A 23,639-nucleotide genomic window follows, 5' to 3' on the forward strand; every position below is an offset into this window, starting at 1 on the left:
GAGCAGCGTAGGAAAGGTGGATGTGTTCAGGACATGGATCAACACCTGGAATCAACACTAGGATCTGGCAACTGTGGACTGGGACAGGCTGCTTTATGGCAAAGGTGTGCTTGGTAAATGGGAGGCCTTCAAAGCGAAATTTTGAAAGTAGTAAGCGGGTATGTCTGAATAAAAGGTAAAGATAGAAACTGTAGGGAAACTTGGATTGCAAGAGATATTGAGACCCTGGTAAAGCACAAAATGGAATTGCATAACAGGGATAGGCAGTCAGTTTCTTATGGAGTATAAGAAATGCAAGAGAACACATAAGAAATAAATCATGATGGCTAAAAGATGGCATGAGGTTGCTGTCACAGAAAAGGTGAAGGATAATCCTCAGGGATTCTAGTGATAGATTAAGAGCAAAAGGATTGCAAGGGAGAAAGTTGGTCCTCTGGAAGACCGGAATGGCAATCCACGTGTGGAAACAAAGCAGATGGGGGAGATCTTAAATATTTTTCCATCTCTATTTACTCAGGAGATGGACAAAGGGTCTATGGGAGTGTGGAAAAGCGGCATTAACCATTTCAACCCTGGGAAAAAAAAACTCTCCTCTGGCCACTCACACGCTCAATACCCCTCATCATTTTATACACCAAAAAATGTCTCTAAATATAAACAAGGGAATTAAACATTGCACAATCTACTTTCCACGATTCAGTACATTTATACGGACAGGTGTGTAAAAAGGGCACAAAGAATATCAGGGACAAACAGGCCCAATTCACCACAACCACAAACTGTTCCTGCTGCTACCATCCAGGAAATGGTACCACAGCAAAAGGACCAACAGGCTCCGGGACATCATCTTCCACCAGGCCATCAGAATGATTAATTCATGCTGATACAATTGCATTTTGATGTTATATTGACTGTCCTATGTGCAAACTATCTATTATAAATTACTATAAATTACACATTGCACATTTAGATGATGTAAGTGCAGGGTTACAAGCTGCAGCTGGATGCACATCTTGTAGGTGAGGGCATCAGGGATACTGGAGGTCTGCCCTCCTTCCCTACAATACCCCTCTAATTTGTAATAACCAGTGTGCAGATAAATCTTGTACTGTGTATTTTTTACCCAGTGACAAGATGTGCACAGTGAATTTTATATAGAGAGGTATTCATTTTCACAGCTAGCAAATCACTGTCAATAGGAACTTTCATCTCCTCTGGGTTTGATCGAGTTCATCTGCACTCTCACACAACCTATGTAGCAGGCCTGTAACAGGAAATGGGGGATTTTCTCACCAAAGCTTTTGCACATTGTCCATATGTGGTTTGCTTGCTAAATTATGCTTTAAAATGTCAGATTTCCAAATATCACTCCACTTCTTCCCACTTGCAAATTCTCCAGCAACTCTTGCATCACCAAAATGCAAACAGGCATCACTAGTTTCTGTATTCTACATAAATATTTCCTCTGAACCCTCCCCCAATGACTGACAGTGGTGAACTCAGTGAATGCAATCCCAATGAATATGAAGGGAAGGGCAGTAGTCTGTTTCACTGGAGTCTGGCACATTTGTGATGTGAAAGCTACTTGTTGCCCAGGTCAAAGGTGTTTGATATCATTACGTACCCAGAGAGAATGGGACAAAACATGTTCTCACCGGTAGAAAAGTCCAGAGCAAGAGGAGGTAGAGGAAGCAACACACACAAAATACTGGAGGAGCTCAGCAGGCCAGGCAGCATCTACGGAAAAGAGTACTAATGCTGATTTTCTCAACTGCTGATGTAAAAGATTTTGTTCCCTTCCTCTGGGTTCCTAATCCTTGCATTTAGATAGCTGGAGCTCAGCTCTGTCTGAGAGATCCATCGGTTCCCATTCCCTCATCTGCCGTAAGCTCCCCGGAGGCCATGTACGGATCGTGGGGCTGAGAGACAGGGACGAGAGCAGGACTGTCTCGGGATTGCTGGTCACGGTGACCAGGTTTCACAGGAATCAGCCTGAAGTCGGTGAATAAGATAAAAACACAGAGAATCGCTCTTTCCTGCAGCCGACATTTTCAAGGCCTTCTGGGTACTGCGCGCATGCGTGAAACTCAGGGACGTCCTCAGCCTGACGCCTGTGCATTTCATTGGCGCTTCAGTGCCGGCGAAATTCTTAACGCATCTCCCTATGGGTAATCACGGTGCCATTAAACATTTCTGCAAGCACCAGTCCAATGTCCATACCTCATTTTTTTTTATAGTGTGTATAGAAAATCTGCAGCTGCTTTAACGCAGAAAGCGGCTCCCATAAACAGTATACTCAATACCAACGTGTATCTAACGCCAAAGTAAAATGTAGATATAAAACACAGGAGATTCTGCAGTTGCTGGAAATACAGAGACGCACACACACAAAAAGCTGGAGGAACTCTGCAATTCAGAGAGCAACTAAGCAGAGGAGTACACAGGCTAGGCACACCGAAGGGGCTCGGCCTAAACGTTTTCTATTTATTCCTCTCTCCACAATTGCTGCCTGAAATTAACCTTTTTTTCCGGTCAACCAGTTTACAAATGTTTCTGATCTTTCTTTTGTAGCCACATCCTGCTGGTCTGATTCCTCCTCCTCCTGGTAAACTCTAGACCCCATCTCTCTCTGGAGCCCCAAAGCCCTGACTCAGGCTGGCAACTCTTCAGTTTCTGACTCTGCACCATCGAAGATTCAGTCGCTAGTCTGCTGTCAGACTTTAGATGCGCATTGTGTTACGAGACCGCAGGTTCATTTACTGTGAGTGTCACTTTAAGTGCCTGAGTGAGGCGGGACTGTGACGTCAGACACAAGGAGAGAGAGAGAGAACGTCAAAACCACAGTGAGCTCATCGCCTTATTCACCCTGGAGAAATTCATGCAGGTGTATAGGATGATGAGAGGCATTGGTCGTGTGGATAGCCAGAGGCTTTTTCCCCAGGGCTGAAACAGCTAACATGAGGGGGAATAGGTTTAAGCTGCTTGGAAGTAGGTACAGAGGAGATGTCAGAGCTAAGTTTTTTAAGCAAAGAGTGGTGAGTGTGTGGAATGCACCGCCAGCGACGGTGGTAGAGGTGGATACAATAGGGTCTTTTAAGAGACTCTCAGATAGGTACATGGAGCTTAGGAAAATAGGTGGCTATGTGGTAGAGTAATTCTAAGCAGCTTCTAGAGTAAGATACATGGTTGGCACAGCAATGTGGGACAAAGCATCTGTAATGAGTTGTGAATTTATATGTTTCCATGAAATTCACGGGAAATCTCCTATCCCACGGAGTGGTGACTAGTTGCAACCTGTCATCTCAGGGAGAGTGAGAGGGGAATGGCAGGGATAGATTTTGATATACTGTTATGGAACAGAAACATGGGCAGGGACCAGATGGGCCGAGTGGCCTTTCTAGTGTACATTGTGAGTGTGGTAGAGACAGTGAGTACCTGAGACATGGGATTTGATACAGAACTGATTTATCGTTCACAGATACACAATATTAAACACCAGTCCAGATTAAGACTAACATCAGCAGAACGGACTCCTCCAGTGCTCAGTGACCAGGGTTCAGTCCTGGGTGCGATGAGCAGCCACAAGAGCTGCAGAATCTGACAGTAACAGTCCCTCATGAACCTGCAGCTGCCTCCAGTCACCTTGATGGCTGAACTTTTAACACAGAGATCATTTGAACTTCCTCCCTGATGTAGGAGCACTCAGACCGAAGATGTAGGGGAGAAGTGAAAAAAAGAGATAATAAAGTTGTTTGCACCGTTCGGGATAAACAGAGAGGAAGAGGTGGAAAGTTTCTTGAATGCATCTATTTTAATGCTAGGAGCATTTTAAGAAAGGTGGATGAGCTTAGAGTATGGATTGATAATTGGAAATATGATGTTGTATCTATTAGTGAAACATGGTTGCAGGAGGGGTGTGATTGGCAACTAAATATTTCTGTATTTTGTTGCTTCTGGTGTGATAGAATCAGAAGGGCAAGAGGGGGAGGTATTGCAATGCTTGTCCGAGAAAATATTACAGCAGTGCTTTGACAGGATAGATTACAGGGCTCATTTCGGGAGCCTATTTGGGTGGAATTGAGGAATGGGAAAGGTATAGTAACACTTATAGGGGTGTATTATAAACCACCTAATTGGGAGCGAGAATTGGAGGAGCAAATTTGTAAGGAGATAGCCGATATTTGTAGTAAGCACAATGTTGTGATTGTGGGAGATTTTAATTTTCCACACATAGAAACATAGAAAATAGGTGCAGGAGTAGGCCATTAGGCCCTTCAAGCCTGCACCGCCATTCAGTATGATCATGCCTGATCATCCAACTCAGAACCCTGTACCTGCTTTCTCTCCATACCTCTGATCCCTTTAGCCACAAGGGCCATATCTAACTCCCTCTTAAATGTAGCCAATCAACTGGCCTCAACTGTTTCCTGTAGCAGAGAATTCCACAGATTCACCACTCTGTGTGTGAAGAAGCTTTTCCTCATCTTGGTCCTAAAAGGCTTCCATTTTATCCTAAAACTGTGACCCCTCGTTCTGGACTCCCCCAACATCGGAAACAATCTTCCTGCATCTAGTCTGTCCAATCCCTTTAGAAATTTACACATTTCAATAAGATCCCCCCTCAATCTTCTAAATTCCAGCGAGTGTAAACCTAGTCAACCTTCGTCTCAATATCACCAAGACCAAGGAGATGGTGGTGGACTTTAGGAGATCTGGGCCTCATATGGAGCCAGTGATCATTAATGGAGAATGTGTGGAGCAGGTTAAGACCTACAAGTATCTGGGAGTACAGTTAGACGAAAAGCTAGACTGGACTGCCAACACAGATGCCTTGTGCAGGAAGGCACAGAGTCGACTGTACTTCCTTAGAAGGTTGGCGTCATTCAATGTCTGTAGTGAGATGCTGAAGATGTTCTATAGGTCAGTTGTGGAGAGCGCCCTCTTCTTTGTGGTGGCGTGTTGGGGAGGAAGCATTAAGAAGAGGGACGCCTCACGTCTTAATAAGCTGGTAAGGAAGGCGGGCTCTGTTGTGGGCAAAGTACTGGAGAGTTTAACATCTGTAGCTGAGCGAAGGGCGCTGAGTAGGCTACGGTCAATTATGGATAACTCTGAACATCCTCTACATAGCACAATCCAGAGACAGAGAAGCAGTTTCAGCGACAGGTTACTATCGATGCAATGCTCCTCAGACAGGATGAAGAGGTCAATACTCCCCAATGCCATTAGGCTTTACAATTCTACCACCAAGACTTAAGAACTTTTTAAAAGCTATTATTAATGCTTTTTGAGATAGTGATTTAGATGCATATCATATTTTTTTTTACTGAGTTAAGTATTGTATGTAATTAGTTTTGCTACAACAAGTGTATGGGACATTGGAAAAAAGTTGAATTTCCCCATGGGGATGAATAAAGTATCTATCTATCTATATGAAAGTCCTGCCATCCCAGGAATCAATCTGTTGAACCTTCTTTGTACTCCCTCTATGGCAAGAATGTCTTTACTCAGATTAGGGGACCAAAACTGCATACAGTACTCCGGCTGTGGTCTCACCAGGGCCTTGTACAACAGCAGTAGAACCTCCCTGCTCCCGTACTCAAATCCTCTTGCTACGAATGCCAACATACCATTTGCCTTTTTCACCGCCTGCTGTACCTGCATGCCCACTTTCAATGACTGGTGTACAATGTCTCCCAGGTCTCATTGCACCTCCCCTTTTCCTAATCGGCCATTCAGATAATAATCTGTTTTCCTGTTCTTGCAACCAAACCTCATATTTATCCACATTAAATTGCATCTGCCATGAACTTGCCTACTCACCTAAACTATCCAAGTCACTCTGCATCCTCTTAGCATCCTCAAAGCTAACACTGCCGCCCAGCTTCGTGTCATCCGCAAACTTGGAGATGCTGCATTTAATTCCCTCGTCTAAATCATTAATATATATTGTAAACAACTGGGGCCCCAGCACTGAGCCTTGGAGTACCCCACTAGTGACTGCCTGTCAATCTGAAAAGGTCCCGTTTATTCCCACTCTTTGCTTCCTGTTTACCAACCAATTCTCTATCCACATCAATAACATACCCCCAATACTGTGTGCTTTAAGTTTCCACACTAATCTCCTGTGTGGGACCTTGTCAAAAGAGTTTTGAAAATCCAAATATACCACATCCACTTGTTCTTCCCTATCCATTCTACAAGTTACATCCTCAAAAAATTCTATAAGATTCGCCAGACATGATTTTCCTTTCACAAATCCATGCTGACGTTGTCCGATTATTTCACCTCTTTCCAAATGTGTTGTTATCACATTTTCACAACCAACTCTTGCAGTTTCCCCACCACCGATGTCAGGCAAACTTTCCCGGTTTCTCTCTCCCTCATTTTTAAAAAAACTGAGGTCACATTAGCCACCCTCCAATCCTCAGGAACTAATCCAGAATCTAAGGAGTTTTGAAAAATTATCACTAATGCATCCACTATTTCTTGGGCTAATTTCTTAAGCACTTTGGGATGCAGACCATCTTGCCCTGGGGATTTATCTGCCTTTAATCCCTTCAATTTACCTAACACCACTTCCCTACTAACATGTATTTCCCTCAGTTCCTCCATCGCACTAGACCCTCGGTCCTCTACTATTTCCAGATTATTTATGCCCTCCTTAGTGAAGACAGAACTAAAGTAGTTATTGAATTGGTCTGCCATGTCCTTGTTCCCTATGACCAATTCACCTGTTTCTAACTGTAAGGGACCTACATTTGTCTTAACCAATCTTTTTCTTTTCACTTATCTATAAAAGCTTTTACAGTCAGTTTTTATGTCCCCTGCCAGCTTTCTCTCATAACCTTTTTTCCCTTTCCTAATTAATCCCATTGTCCTCCTCTGCTGGACTCTGAATTTCTCCCAGTCCTCAGGTGTGCCACTTTTTCTGGCTAATTTGTATGTTTCTTCTTTGGACTTGATACTATCCCTAGTTTCCCCTGTCAGCCACGGGTGCACTACCTTCCCTGGTTTATTCTTTTGCCAAACTGGGATGAACACTTGTTGTAGTTCATCCATGCAATCTGTAAATGCTTGCCATTGCATATGAATGTTGAGGAACCAGCTAGAGAGCAGGCCATTCCACATTGGGTATTGAGCAAAGAGGAAGGGTTAGTTAGCAATCTGGTCATGCGAGGCCCCTTGTGTAAGAGTGACCATAATATGGTGGAATTCTTCATTAAGATGGAGAGTGACATAGTTAATTCAGAAACAAAGGTTCTGAACTTAAAGAAGGGTAACTTTGAAAGTATGAGACGTGAATTAGCTAAGATAGACTGGCAAATGATACTTAAAGGGTTGACGGTGGATATGCAATGGCAAGCATTTAAAGATCGCATGGATGAACTACAACAATTGTTCATCCCAGTTTGGCAAAAGAATAAACCAGGGAAGGTAGTGCACCTGTGGCTGACAAGGGAAATTAGGGATAGTATCAAGTCCAAAGAAGAAACATATAAATTAGCAAAAAAAAAAGCGGCACACCTGAGGACTGGGAGAAATTCAGAGACCAGCAGAGGAGGACAAAGGGCTGAATTAGGAAAGGGAAAAAAGATTATGAGAGAAAGCTGGCAGGGAACATGAAAACTGACTCTAAGAGCTTTTACAGACATGTGTAAAGAAAAAGATTGGTCAAGACAAATGTAAGGACCTTTACAGCCAGAAACAGGTGAATTGATCATAGGGAACAAAGACATGGCAGACCAATTGAATAACTACTTTGGTTCTGTCTTCACGAAGGAGGACATAAATAACCCTCCAGAAATAGTAAGGGACTGAGGGTCTAGTGCAGGCATGGGCAAACTACAGCCCGTTAAGCTTTTTAATCCGGCCCGCAGAACTTGATGAAATTATATTAATATACCTTGTTAACACCTCAGATCCATCTTGAGAATCGCCACAACAAAACTAAATCCAGACTTTGATGCGCTGGCTAAAAAGGGAGACCAACAACACTGTTCCCACTGAAATTAAAAATAAGTTTCTTCGTTGTGTTATGTAAAAAATGCATTTGAATTTTTTTTTTCAATAAGCCTTACATGTTACATGTCATTTCTGTTAAGTGATGGACATGCCTTTATAAATCAGAGCATTGAGTACAGAAGTTGGGATGTAATGTTAAAATTGTACAAGGCATTGGTAAGGCCAAATTTGGAATATTGTGTACAGTTCTGGTCACCGAATTATAGGAAGATATCAATAAATTAGGGAGAGTGCAGAGACGATTTACTAGGATGTTACCTGGGTTTCAGCACTTAAGTTACAGAGAAAGGTTGAACAAGATAGGTCTCTATTCATTGGAGCGTAGAAGGTTGAGGGGGGATTTGATCGAGGTATTTAAAATGTTGAGAGGGATAGATAGAGTTGACGTGAATAGGCTGTTTCCATTGAGAGTAGGGGAGATTCAAACGAGAGGACATGATTTGAGAGTTAGGGGGCAAAAGTTTAAGGGAAACACGAGGGGGTATTTCTTTACTCAGAGAGTGATAGCTGTGTGGAATGAGCTTCCTGTAGAAGTAGTAGAGGCCAGTTCAGTTGTGTCATTTAACGTAAAATTGGATAGGTATATGGACAGGAAAGGAGTGGAGGGTTATGGGCTGAGTGCGGGTAGGTGGGACTAGGTGAGATTAAGAGTTCGGCACGGACTAGGAGGGCCGGAATGGCCTGTTTCCGTGCTGTGATTGTTATATGGTTATATGGTTATATGAGTAGTGCGCAGGTGCACGTACGTTCTCAAAATAAAAAATGCGCTCCAGATCAAATAACGCGCTCCGCATACTGGCGCGCTGTCACTGTTCTGTCCTTCTGCTGGTCGTCGTTGAGTTTTGGCACAGGGGACAATTGAATAAGAAGGAGCAGGACAAGTAGACCTGCATCTCCTACCGTTTTTGAAATAAAGACAGTCAGGAGGAGAGTGATGATGATAATATCTTGAAGGATAACAGAATTTTCAGTGCTTTAAAATATTAACTGTTACTATTAAAAAAGCTGTATTTTATTCATTTAATTTTCAGTGTTTTATAAGTCATTTCAATAAATAGCTAAATACCATGGGACTTCAAAGACAGATATTTTGTTGTAATGCATTTGTTCATTTTTAATTGAAATTAAAGCACATGTTTTCTACATAACCCATGATATTTTATTTTCTCTTATGAGGTGTATTACCAAAACACTCCGTCCATCTGCTCCTGATCCAGCCCCACTGTCAAATTTTAGAACCCTTTGTGGCCTACAAGTCAAAAAGTTTGCCCACCCCTGGTCTAGTGAGATGGAGGAACTGAGGGTAATACATGTTAGTAGGGAAGTGGTGTTAGGTAAATTGAAGGGATTAAAGGCAGATAAATCCCCAGGGCCAGATGTTCTGCATCTCAGAGTAGCCCAAGAAATAGTGGATGCATTAGTGATAATTTTTCAAAGCTCCTTAGATTTTGGATTAGTTCCTGAGGATTGGAGGGTGGCTAATGTAACCCCACTTTTTAAAAAAGGAGGGAGAGAAAAACCGGGGAGTTATAGACCGGTTAGTCTGTCGTCAGTGGTGGGGAAAATGCGAGAGTCGGTTATCAAAGATGTGATAACAGCACATTTGGAAAGAGGTGAAATCATCGGACAAAGTCAGCATGGATTTGTGAAAGGAAAGTCATGTCTGACGAATCTTATAGAATTTTTTGAAGATGTAACCAGTAGAGTGGATAGGGGAGAGCCAGTAGATGTGGTATATTTAGATTTTCAAAAGGCTTTTGACAAGGTCCCACACAGGAGATTAGTGTGTAAACTTAAAGCACACAGTATTGGGGGTATGGTATTGATGTGGATAGAGAATTGTTGGCAGACAGGAAGCAAAGAGTGGGAGAAAATGGGACCTTTTCAGAATGGCAGGCAGTGACTAGTGGGGTACCGCAAGACTCAGTGCTGGGACCCCAGTTGTTTACAATATATATTAATGATTTAGATGAGGGAATTAAATGCAGCATCTCCAAGTTTGCGGATGACACGAAGCTGGGCGGCGGTGTTAGCTGTGAGGAGGATGCTAAAAGGATGCAGGGTGACTTGGATAGGTTAGGTGAGTGGGCAAATTCATGGCAGATGCAATTTAATGTGGATAAATATGAGGTTATTCATTTTGGTTGCAAGAACAGGAAGACAGATTATTATCTGAACGGTGGCCGATTAGGAAAAGGGGAGGTGCAATGAGACCTGGGTGTCATTGTACACCAGTCATTGAAGGGAGGCATGCAGTTACAGCAGGCGGTGAAGAAGGCGAAAGGTATGCCAGCATTCATAGCAAAAGGGTTTGAGTACAGGAGCAGGGAGGTTCTACTGCAGTTTGTTAGGGTTAATTCGAGACTGCCACTACAGGTCAGGAGTGGCTCACGTGATATTAGGAGACAGGAATGCAAGGGAGGGGGGAAGCGAAACTGGGGATTCCGCTACACTGAAACTGCTAGTGTCACGCGATTCAGTAAACAAAAGAAACAGGTAACTCGTGAGTGAATGGCATCGGGCCAATAAGGAGGACACAAGTGCCCGATATTACCTAATTTGTACAACAAAGTTCGGCCTTACCAAATATGTGTAGTGAGGGGATGGAATGGGGAAAAGGGGTATAAATAAGCGTAGAATGTAAGGGGAGGGCAGAACGCGCCTTCTCCAGCGACTCCGTGTATTCGCTGTGCCAGTTACGATTCTCCATTAAAGCCAAGTTTTGTAATATTCCGGTGTTGGTTGTCTCTCTTCCTAAACGAACACAGGGCAGAATTTCAAGCCCAACAAGTTGTACAAGGCCTTGGTGAGACCGCACCTAGAGTATTGTGTGCAGTTTTGGTCCCCTAATCTGAGGAAAGACATTCTTGCCATAGAGGGAGTACAAAGAAGGTTCAACAGATTGATTCCTGGGATGGCAGGACTTTCATATGAAGAAAGACTGGATCGACTAGGCTTATACTCACTGGAATTTAGAAGATTGATGGGGGATCTTATTGAAACGTATAACATTCTAAAGGGATTGGACAAGCTCGATGCAGGAAGATTGTTTCCGATGTTGGGAGAGTCCAGAATGAGGGGTCACAGTTTAAGGATAAAGGGGAAGACTTTTAGGACCAAGATGAGGAAAAACTTCTTCACACAGAGAGTGGAGAATCTGTGGAATTCTCTGCCACAGGAAACAGTTGAGGCCAGTTCACTGGCTATATTTAAGAGGGAGTTAGTTATGGCCCTTGTGGCTAACGGGATCGGGGGTATGGAGAGAAAGCAGGTACAGGGTTCTGAGTTGGATGATCAGCTATGATCATACTGAATGGCGGTGCAGGCTCGAAGGACCGAGTCGCCTACTCCTGCACCTATTTTCTATGTTTCTATGTTTTTGTCCACCGTCAACCCTTTAAATATCATTTGCCAGTCTGTCTTAGCTAATTCACGTCTCATATCTTCAAAGTTGCCCTTCTTTAAGTTCAGAACGTTTGGTTCTGAATTAACTATGTCACTCTCCATCTTAATGAAGAATTCCACCATATTATGGTCACTCTTACACAAGGGGCCTTGCATGACAAGATTGATAGATAGATAGATAGACAATTTATTCATCCCCATGGGGAAATTCAACCTTTTTTCCAATGTCCCATACACTTATTGTAGCAAAACTAATTACATACAATACTTAACTCAGTAAAAATATGATATGCATCTAAAATCACCCTCTCAAAGAGCATTAATAATAGCTTTTAAAAAGTTCTTAAGTAGTTTACTTAAATACATTAAATACAATCAACCCCGGCACTTTAACATATCTTACTCCTGGCGGTTGAATTGTAAAGCCGAATGGCATTGGGGAGTATTGATCTCTTCATCCTGTCTGAGGAGCATTGTATCGATAGCAACCTGTCACTGAAACTGCTTCTCTGTCTCTGGATGGTGCTATGTAGAGGATGTTCAGGGTTTTCCATAATTGACCGTAGCCTACTCAGCGCCCTTCACTCTGCTACCGATGTTATACTCTCCAGTACTTTGCCCACGACAGAGCCCGCCTTCCTTACCAGCTTATTAAGACGTGAGGCGTCCCTCTTCTTAATGCTGCCTCCCCAACACGCCACCACAAAGAAGAGGGCGCTCTCCACAACTGACCTATAGAACATCTTCAGCATCTCACTAACCCTTCCTCATTGCTCAATACCCAGTCTAAAATGGCCTGCTCTCTAGTTGGTTCCTCGACATGTTGGTTCAGAAAACCATCCCGCACACATTCTAAGAAATCCTCTTCCTCAGCACCCTTACCAATTTGGTTCACCCAATCTATATGTAGATTGAAATCACCCATTATAACTGCTGTTCCTTTTTTGCACGCATTTCTAATTTCCTGTTTAATGCCATCCCCAACTTCACTACTACTGTTAGGTGGCCTGTACACAAATCCCACCAGCATTTTATGCCCCTTAGTGTTACACAGCTCTACCCGTATCGATTCCACATCTTCCAGGCTAATGTCCTTCCTTTCTATTGCGTTAATCTCTTCTCTAACCACCAACGCTACCCCACCTTCTTTTCTTTCCTGTCTGTCCCTCCTGAATAATGAATATCCCTGGATGTTGAGCTCCTATCCTTGGTCACCCTGGAGCCATGTCTGTGTGATTCCAACTATATCATATTCATTAATAATTATCTGCACATTCAATTCATCCACCTTATTACGAATGCTCCTTGCATTGACACAAAGCCTTCAGGCTTGTTTTTACAACACTCTTAGCCCTTATGCAATTATGTTGAAAAGTGGCCCTTTTTGATTTTTGCTCTGGATTTGACAGCCTGCCACTTTTACTTTTCACCTTACTACTTTTTGCTTCTACTCTCATTTTACACCCCTCTGTCTCTCTGCACTTGTTCCTATCCCCCTGCCACATTAGTTTAAATCCTCCTGAACAGCAGTAGCAAATGCTCCCCCTAGGACTAGGAGGAGGGACAGCCCTCAGTGATTCCTGTGTTTGCACCCTGGAAGCCTCAAGAAATGATAATGATCATGAATGAGGCCCCAGATAGAAAGGAAAAACGAGCACAGTTTACTCAGTGTGTCCATAGTACTACACAAATGTTTAATGTGACTCCGCAAGTTTTATTCGGTCTCTGCTGCATGATTCTCTCAGCTGATGAGGGGTGGAAATGGAAGGCAGAATTGAGATACCAAACCTATCAGCAGTCACAGGCGAGAAAACATAATGAGAATGAACAGATGGACCAGATCATTCAAGCTTTGGAAAGGACTCTCCAGCAACCTGTAAACATCACTAAAGTACCTGAATGCAAACATAAGGCTGGGAAATCAGGACCAGACTATTGAGAGCAATTTGTGGCCTGCTACGGCACCTTTGCAGGAGACCAAGACTTTAATGATGGGAATCTGTCCTCCCAGTTCAATGCCCTACTGCTCCAATGCTTACCAACTAAGTTAGCCAACATGATTAAAACAAATAATATGGATTGGACTGACAATGACCGAAATCAAATGTGACGAGCTTTGACATATCATTAGGACCCAACTTTCGAATCTCGATCAACCCAGAAGGGAACTAATATTAAAGCTGAATATGCTCAGCGGGAAGAAGGACGCGAGCGGGCTATATCTGAGGAACAGAAATGGGAGAAAAAACCTAGCACGGGACAGGTAGGGACAACAACCCGTTTAGAAACTGACAAGAAGATGCTTCCAACCATGAGTGCCAACCCTCAGGAAGAGCCCAATGTAATATTGCAATTTGCTGGAAATCCAGTTCCGTTTATGATTGATATGAGGCAACCACAACCACTCTCGATCAGGAAATAGTATTGGAAAAGGGATTCCAGCTATCAGACATTATCATCACTCTGTCAGGGTTTGAAGGCACGGAACGTACATATTCACGTACCCAGCCACTGCAGGTGGAATTCCAGGGGAGCCAGTGTGAGGTTTCATTTACAGCCACCACCAGATGGGGGGGTGTAATCTAGCAGGGAGAGACTTGCTCTGTCTGTTAGAAGTCGAGATTCTTTGCACAGACAATGCTGTCACCCTTGACAGGTGAACAACCGGCAGCTTCCCCAGTTTCCGACCCCCAAGTGGAGGGCACTTAATTTGGACTCCACTCCTTCTGCCAGCAGCCGACCCTCATGTGACTCTGTGCTTTGACCCTACAGGGTGCGCCACTGAGGAAAGCCAATATTATGCACCCCTTGATGGACAGAAGTTCCCAGTCACGGTGATTAGACAGGTTAAAGGAAGAGACGGTATTGCATTACTGGCCGAATTTCCAGATTTCCTTTGGCGACAGACAGAACTGGTAGTTCCCCATACCACCACTAGGGTTTGCACTGGGTTCAAGGCAAAGAGCCCAGGGTTCCTGGCCTACACCCTAACGAAACAAGCCTCCAGCACCGAGGGAGACTGGCAAGACTTGGCCGCGGGTCTAGTCCAATACGGGAAGGAGTCTGAGGTGAAGACGGGATATCTGGTAAGACAACCTTTTAATAGTGTCCAATCCCAAGATGCTGTATCCCATCTCTGTGTAATTTCAGGCCAAGAAATCTGTCGCACCAACTGTCCCCCTGTCTGGATCACCATGAAAGAAGGACAGACTCTCCCATCCATTTAGCAATATCCCCTCAATCCCGAGGCAATGTTTTATGAGGATGGAAGCTCTTTTGTGGATCCAGCAGGATAACAATATTCTGACTATGCAATAGTGACAGACAGTGAAGTAATTGAACAGCCCTCTTTTGAAGCAGCTATCTCCGCCTAGAAGGCTGAACTGTTTGTTCTGACTCATGCCTGTATCCCAGCAACAGACTAACGTGGGAACGTTTGTACACAGACTCCCGTTATGCATTTGGAATTGTACATGACTACAGGGATCTCTGGGAACATGGGGATTCCTGACTTCCTCTGGCCACCCCATTAGTAATGCCACCTTTGTAAACAACTTACTCACCGCTCTACAGCTACCTCGAGTTTTGTTCTTCTCAGGGGGACGCCTCTGAGGAGGAGTGAAAACTGTGGTCCCAGATGGGGTGCCAGAAAGACCCCGACCTAGGTTTTTGGATCACCCCAGTGGGACAGATTTGTGTTCCTACAGAGTTTTTACCAATATTGGTCGATTATATACATAATTGTACACACCTGGGAAAGGAGGGAATAGTTGGTAACCTGTACCCTGCACACCGGGTACGAGTCCCTTGCCAGGTGGACCTTTTTGTGTATACAAATTGATTTTATTGAATTGCCTAGAGTACATTGCTATAGATACTGCTTAGATATTATAGATGTGTTTAGTAGATGGGTTGAAGCTGTTCCAACTACCAATAATACTGCTGTGACTGTTGTGAAGGTATTATTACGGGAAATACTTCCCAGGTACGGCCTGGCAGAGATGCTGAGCTCTGACAATGACCCACACTTCGTGATGAAAGTAAACAAAGGCATACGTAATGAACTAGCTATCAAGCAACAATTCCACTGTGTACACCACCCATGGGCCGCTGGCACAGTGGAGAGAGCCAATGGCACTCTGAAGAGTAAACTGGCCAGACTAACAGTGGAGACTGGACTCACTTGGTTGAAGGTCCTACCGTTATCCAGTTCCACATGAGGGTTACCCCACAGGGGAAAACAGGGTTGTCACCAGCTGAAATCATTTATGGATGGCCCATGAAGACACCCTGGGGACTAAGGCCTTGTGTACCATTGCTCCCAGAAAGTCTACCAGCAAAATTGGATATTCATCCATGAGGGGAAGACATGGGGAAATATATATACCAACTAACCAAAATTTTCCAAGCATACATTCACAGGTATGACAGGCTTACAAGGAAGAGAACTACTCCGCACCATGGAACCTGGGATTTTTTTTCCTGATGAAGAACTGGGATTAAGGGAATTTCGGACCTTGGTGGAGAGGACCATATCAGGTGTTGCCGACCACTCCCACGGCTGTGAAACTGAAGGGGCAATCTCGGTGGATACATCATTAGGTGCCAAACATGTTACTGAAGGAACTGAGTAGAAGGTCTCTCTCGGACTAATGGAAAATGTATTGGTTGTTAGTGGTGTTCATGTTTATGTCTTTGAGAGGGCTCACCCCAGCATCCGGGGGCCCCCATGTTAACATATTTCCGTCTTTCTGTCATACCTATGCCAAACAGGTAGAACTAGGGGCCTGCTGGGTTTGTGCTGAAATTCCACAGCATGGTAAAACTAAGGTTCCAATGTCAGTAATCCTGCTCAACCAGAGTGAGGAACTCTCAGCCTGGGCTTTCTCAAATAACATCCGGGGAAGTGAGATGAGGACCTGTGGTCCAGACAGAGATGACTGTGGCTGTCAGTGTTTTGAGGGATGGTGTCTCAGGCGCCCATCAAACGGAACTTCCTGTACTGGGAAACATGCATCCTAGCCAGAACCGCAGGTGCCCAGCAGCCGAGAGGAACAACTGAGACTGATTGATTTTGGATGATTACTTTTCTCTCCTATGGAGTAGCCAGGAATTCACGAGAGATCATCAATTTGGCTACAGCACTTGAGGAGCTGGCCACAACACTGCAAGGGCCCAGGGTTCACCGAAGGGTCAAAATGGTGATCTTTGAAGGCCTGTTTGGTAATATGTGGGGCATGATACTGCATTATGTCCTGATAGTTGTACATATCTTTGTTACAATTACTGTTGTACACTGTCTTTACCCACTGATAAGTCAAAAGTAAAAAGTTACTGCGTTGTTGATAATGTAATTATCAAAAGGAGGGAAGGATAAAGTCTGTAAAATGGTTAACACTTCGTTAAACAATAGCAGCCTGTTTTTCTGAAAGAAACTGCTGATGATCAACCGATGTGCTGAGCCATGTTTCTTCTTGCGGGTAGCTAGCTAGGATTTCAAGATGCCTATCTCGTTGCGCATTCACATGTAGAGATAGGACAGCTTCAGTCTGTTCTGTTTGTGTAAACCATTATGACTATTTTGTAGTTTGTCTTTAGGGGCTCCAGCCTGTCATGTAGTAAATATCTTTGGCTCCAGCCTGTCTTGTGTGGGGGTGTCTGGATGGATATATCTGTGGTGCAAGGGGAATTGTTAGTCAGTTAGTGGATTGGGTGGGAACAGTCACAGACTGGTCCTGTTTGAGCAACTAACTAAATAAGCCCCGGGTGCTTGGAATAAAGAGTTTGTACTGTACAGTCTCTGAGTAACTTTATCCAGATTCGACTTCCACAGAATGGGAGTGGTTTTAAAGGGCTGGGTTGCTGGAAGCTCATTACCAGACCTGGACTGATTGCAACTGGGTCTGACAGAGGCATAACTGGTTGTTCTAGGCACATTCAGTCTCACTGCAACTATATCCCACCTTCCCTTATACAGGTATGTAATGTCTAAAGGACCAATGTTTGAGTAAATGAGACTCACCAAACTTTCTCCTGACTGAATCAATGGAATCTCCGAGTCTCTTGAGGCAGAGCTGTTCTCTCCAGTTAATGCTCTCAGTCCTCAGGCTGGTTCAATTGTTGCTGTTCCCTCGTCTTCAGCCGTGGTTTGCTTCTAGTTGGGGTTTTTCTTCCAATAAACCTCTAACTTTAACCAGAGAGACAATGAAGCACAATAACAATAAAAAGGAGAACCAAACATTTCTAGTTAATGTTACTACGAACAAAACATTAAAGGCTGATATAATGATCTCAGTAAACATTTTTTTATTGTCACTCACACATCAGAAAACAATATGGGATAAGGAGGAGCCATCATTCAGTCAGGAACAGAATTAGGTGATTCGATCCAGCTGGTCTGCACCACCATTTAACCACAGCTGATTTTCATTCCAACACCATATTCCTGCCTTCCTCCTGTAACCCTGAACTACTCAGCAATCAGGAATATGTTAATCTCTGTCATAAATATACCCAAATGGCTGCTTCAACCAACCTCTGTGGCAACAAATTCCACAGATCAGACATCTTCTGGCCAAATTTTTTTCTCCACTCAGTTTTAAAGGGAAACTTCTTTATTCTGAGACTGTGCTGTCAGATCACAGTCTAATGGAAACATCCTCTCCATGTCCACTGCATCCAGGCTTTTCAGCATTTGGTAGGTTTACTTAACCAAACATCCCCCACCACCCCCACCGTCCCTCTGAACTCCATTGAGCACAGGTCCAAAACACCGAACATTCCTGAGATTATTCTTGTAAACCTTGTTCACAACAACTGTACTGAACACATTTCTAGGAATAACAAACTAATTGGCACCAGGGTAATTTTCAGGGAAAAGTTGTGGTTACTTTATTGTTCAACTATCACAGAGTGAGCCATTTTCACTTCCACATTAAAACCGGTACATTTCAGGAAACATAAACCAATCCAGAGTGAATGTAATAAAAAGAAATTGGAATTACCAAACTGCTCAGCATGTAAGGAACAGCTGTGGGGAGAGGAACAATCTGTACAATTCAGGTTAATAACATTTTGTCAGGATGACTTCAAACATTTTCAGTTTTTAGTGCAGATCTCCAGCAACTTGAGATTCTGCCCGATTTCCACCACTTTATCCAGATTTGACTTCCACAAAATGCAAGTGATTTTAAAGGGCTGGGCTGCTGGAAGCACATTACCAGACCTGGAGTACTTGCAACTGTGCCTGACAGAGGCATAAATGGTTCTTCTGGGCACATTCAGTCTCACCAACTATTTCCCACCTTCTATTGTACAGGTATGTAATGTATAAATGACCAGTGTTTGAGTAAATGAGACTCACCAAACTTCCTCCTCACTGACTCACTGGGAACTCCAAGTCAGCTAATTCAGAGTTCTTCTCTCCAGTTGATGCTCTCAGTCCTCGGGCCAGTTCACTTCTTGCTGTTCCCACATCTTAAGTCATGGTTTGCTTCCAGTTGGGGTTTTTCTTTCAATAAACCTCTCACCACAGGTCTAACATTAACCAGAGAGATAATGAAGCACATTAACAATGAAAAGGAGAACCAAACATTTCTGCTTAATGTTACTAAGAACAAAACTCACTGAAATTTAATCGTTGAAGCCAAATATAATAATCTCAGTGAACAATCTTTTATTGTCCCTCACACATCACAAAACAATATGGGATAAGAAGGAGCCATCATTCTGTCATGGTAATACATAAGACACAGGAACAGGATTAGGTGATTTGATCCATCTGGGCTTAAAACGTGCAGGAGCAATGTGTGGTTAAGTGCCATGCTCAAGGCTACAACAGACTGCCTGGCCTGAGGCTCAAACTCATGACCTTCAGATTGCTTAACCACTCGGCCACGTGCACATCACAGAAACCAGTCTCCCCCCTGGACTTCCCAGTCCCTCGGTAAAGCAGGCAGTGAAATCAAAGATCCCCAAAACCTGGGATGTTCTCATTACTCACCCACCCCAATCCGGGAGAAGACACAACAGCCAGAAAGCTCAACTGCAAATGTGAGCAGCCTCAGGAAACGAGGCGAGTTGCGGGAAGTTAACGAGACTCAGTGACCAACATCAGATTCCCCAACACAACATAGAGGAAGCATCCTGACCCAGCCAGGGACTCTGAGCACACACCACGTCATCTTGCATCACAAAGTGAAGGGTAGGGAAGATTGACAGTAAACTGCCTCACGTGATCTGTTGGTGGGTCTCCCATTTCAACTCTGCAGAAATAGACAGCCCAGGCTCCAGGTTTGGATCATTCAATGCAGATTAAGTGAAGTCTACACATTTTTGACCAGCCCGGATAATCGGAAAATAAATGAGTAATTGGTTCTCAGTTCGGGGCTCATGGCCAACATCGGATCTCCCCGCTGGGGATCGGTCTCAATACTCACCGATGGGAAAGCAATATCTTCAGCCTACAGACAGTGATCCTGACCCCTGGCTCCCCCACCCAGGAGGTGAGGACCCTTCCCTCGATCCCACGGATGATGCACTTCAGCACTGAGCGGAAAAGAAAACACCGCCCGGCCGGAGACAGTGAACATGCGCAAAGTGAGTGTCACATCATCCGGAGAGCAGGGCCTCGGAAACAGATGCACAGGTGCTGCCCATCTGCTGTTAAATGGGAGGGGCAAACGGGATCACGTGACCAGTGGGGTCTCCCACACCAGGCAGAGCTTTCCAGCTACCCACCACTCTGTGTAAAGAAACAAACTTCCTGCTTACATCTCCTCTCACCTTAAATATATTAGACATTTCAACCCCCAGGAAAAATAGATTGTCTGCCCACTCAGAATCAGAATCAGGTTTATTATCACCGGTGTGTGTCATGAAATTTGAAAACCATGCAGCAGCAGTTCAATGCAATACATATTATAAAAGGGAAAAAAACCAAAATAAAATAATAAAAATAAACAACTAAATCATTTACAGTATATCTGAGACCCTTACTCTTTGTGATTTTGATAAATGACCTCGATGAGGAAGTGGAGGGATGGGTTAGCAAGTTTGCTGATGACACAAAGGTTGGGGGAGTTGTGGATAGTGTGGAGGGCTGTCAGAGGTTACAGTGGGACATTGATAGGATGCAAAAATGGGCTGAAAAGTGGCAGATGGAGTTCAACCAAGATAAGTGTGAAGTGGTTCATTTTGTTAGGTCAAACATGATGGCAGAATATAACATTAATGGTAAGACTCTTGGCAGTGTGGAGGATCAGAGGGATCCTGGGGTCCCAATCCATAGGACACTCAAAGTTGCTACGCAGGTTGATTCTGTGGTTAAGAAGGCATATGATACATTGACCTTCATCAATCGTAGGATTGAATTTAGGAGCCGAGAGGTAATGTTGCAGCTATATGTGACGCTGGTCACACCCCACTGTGCTCAATTCTGGTTGCCTCACTACACGAAGCATGTGGAAACCATAGAAATGGTGCAGAGGATATTTACACAGATGTTGCCTGGATTGGGGAGCATGCCTTATTAGAATAGCTTGAGTGAACTCAGCCTTTTCTACTTGGAGCAACGGAGGATGAGAGGTGACCTGATAGAGGTGTATAAGATGATGAGAGGCATTGATCGTGTGGATAGTCAGAGACTTTTTCCCAGGTCTGAAATGGTTATGAAAAGACAGCACAGGTTTAAGGTGCTGGAGAGTAGTTGCAGAGGAAATGTTATGGATAAGTTTTTTTACTCAGAGAGTGGTGAGTGTGTGGAATTGGCTACCGGCAACAGTGGTGAAGGTGGGTAGAATATGGTCTTTTGGATAGGTACCTGGAGACACTGGAGAAAAATAAAGAAATACTAGCTTAGAAAAATAGAGGGCTATGGGTAACCATAGTAATTCCTAAGCTAGGGACATGTTGGCACAACTTTGTGGGCTGAAGGGCTTGTATTGTGCTGTAGGTTTTCTATGTTTCTGTGAATAAATTAAAAATCGTGCAACAAACAGAAATACTATATATTTTAAATGTGAGGTAGTGTTCAAGGGTTCAATATCCATTTAGCAATCGGATGGCAGAGGGGAAGAAACTGTTCCTGAATCACTGAGTGTGACCGCAGGCTCGTAACAGCCGCAACGCAACTTCCCGACTTTTGAACTCAATGCTACAACTAATAAAGACAACCATGCCATTTGCCTTCTTAACCACCCGATCAATCTGTGCAGTCTCTTTCAGGGAGCGATAAACTTGGAGTCTATGATCCCTCTGATTATCAACACTGTTCAGGGTTTTGCATTTAACAGTGTACTGTCTCATACAATCGACCTACCGAGCTGCCAAGATGATCATCACTAATCAAATCTCACTGAGATTTCTCAGGTCCTGTTGAATTTATTGCCAAGTGCACAAGTACGGGAAGGTACAGGTACAGAGAAACACTGACTTGTGGCAGCATCACAGGCAAGTACATTCAGATAACACACGGGACACAAGTTATACGATTCTCCGTCAGTAACAAGATAGAAACATGTTTTACTTCATCCTGCTAATAGGACCAGAACAACAGGGGCTGAGCAACGGCTCATCTCAGACGGTTCGGTGTGAAGGTCTCACAACCTGGACCGACCCCGGCAGATCCTGTGAAGGAAGCGAGGCGAGGCCGCCAGTTGGGGAAAGTTCATCCCCTCCCCCTTCAGGATTCACCGATCATCTTGTGTTTCTCTCTCCCTCCCCACCCCCACCTATTATTCTCCAGTCCTGCCGAAGGGTTTCGGCCGGTAATGTCGACTGTATCCTGCCCCTAGATTCTGCCCGGACTGCTGAGTTCCTCCAGCATTTTGTGCGCGTTGCTCGCATTTCCAGCAGCTGCAGATTTTCTCTTGTTTGAGTTCGGGAAAGTTAACTCACCACTCAACGTCAGACCTCCCCGCTCGCGACCGGCTTCAATACTCACCGAAGGAAATTGTTGATGTTGCCCCGCAGAGAATAATCCGTCTCCGGCTCCCCGTCCAAGGGGGTGAGGACCCCCTCCCGATCCCGATCCCGAACCCGGACCCGCCGCTGACCCACTTCCACAAAGAACGAAAAAAAACATCACTGCCTTGCTCGGGCCTGTGAGCATGCGCAATGTGCTTCTTTTTTGCGTCACAGGCGGTGGGCGGGGCCACGGAAACAACCCCGCAAATGCTGCCGATCTGCGGTAAAACATGATCACGTTTCGCTGGAGGGTCTCCCATGTGACCGGTGACTGTTCCTCGCTCTTCACATATTACCCTACCCACCGCCGCATTTCCCACATTATTTCATTATTTTCCTATATCATTTCCATACGTATTTAGATTTTCCCTCTATATCTTCCCCGATCCCTTTCCCTCCAGCCCCAGGTCACAGAGTTCTCAGAGTTATAGTTTTGATTCACATCCCATCCCGAGACACAATTCAGACCCACACAGAAAATGAGCTGGTTTCTTTTAAATCAGTCAACACACACAAAATGCTGGTGGAACGCAGCAGGTCAGGCAGCATCTATAGGGAGAAGCACTGTCGACGCTTCGGGCCGAGACCCTTGGTCAGTCCTGAACCGTTCCGAAACGTGGACAGCGCTTCTCCCTATAGATGCTGCCTAACCTGCTGCGTTCCACCGGCATTTTGTGTGTGTTGCTTGAATTTCCAGCATCTGCAAATTTCCTCGTGTTTGTCATTTAAATCAGTCTATGTTTATAAACACTCATTTCTATTCACATTCCTCTGGCTTCACTAGACAGGAACACTGAAGCATTAAGTGAGAAACAACAGGAGGAGGCCATTCTGCCCCTTTAACCATCAGCAAGATGGAGGCTACTCTCCCATCTCAGCCACATGCTTCTACCGATCCTCATTTTCTCGATCCCTTCGGTCTCCACAAATCTGCCAGCCTCCGTTTTATGTGAGGACGATCACCGAGTCTTCAACACCCTCTGTGGTGTGGATTTACAGACATTCACCACCCTCGGCGTGGAGACATTTCCCCTCATCTCAGTCCCAACATTTTCACTGCCATCATATTTGACCTACTAAAATGAACCACTTCACACTTACCTGGGCTGAACTCCATCTGCCACTTGTCAGCCCTGTTCTGCATCCTATCAATGTCCCGCTGTAAACTCTGACAGCCATCCACACTATCCACAAAACATCCAACCTTTGTGTCATCAGCAAACTTACCAACCCATCCCTCCACTTCC

At 44.3% G+C, this 23,639-nt stretch overlaps 1 long non-coding RNA gene across 1 annotated transcript; it reads right to left on the bottom strand.

The window, feature by feature from the left end:
- Positions 1 to 17,452: 17,452 nt before the first annotated feature.
- On the bottom strand, positions 17,453 to 22,508 carry LOC140720933 (uncharacterized). Its single transcript, XR_012097280.1, has 3 exons — positions 22,370 to 22,508; positions 18,791 to 18,963; positions 17,453 to 17,614 (listed from the first exon to the last, which is right to left on the bottom strand). It is a non-coding gene; the product is annotated as an uncharacterized lncRNA (long non-coding RNA).
- Between the last annotated feature and the right edge of the window lie 1,131 nt (positions 22,509 to 23,639).

Source organism: Hemitrygon akajei, unplaced genomic scaffold (assembly GCF_048418815.1).
Source record: "Hemitrygon akajei unplaced genomic scaffold, sHemAka1.3 Scf000048, whole genome shotgun sequence".
Classification (NCBI taxonomy): Eukaryota; Metazoa; Chordata; class Chondrichthyes; order Myliobatiformes; family Dasyatidae; genus Hemitrygon; species Hemitrygon akajei.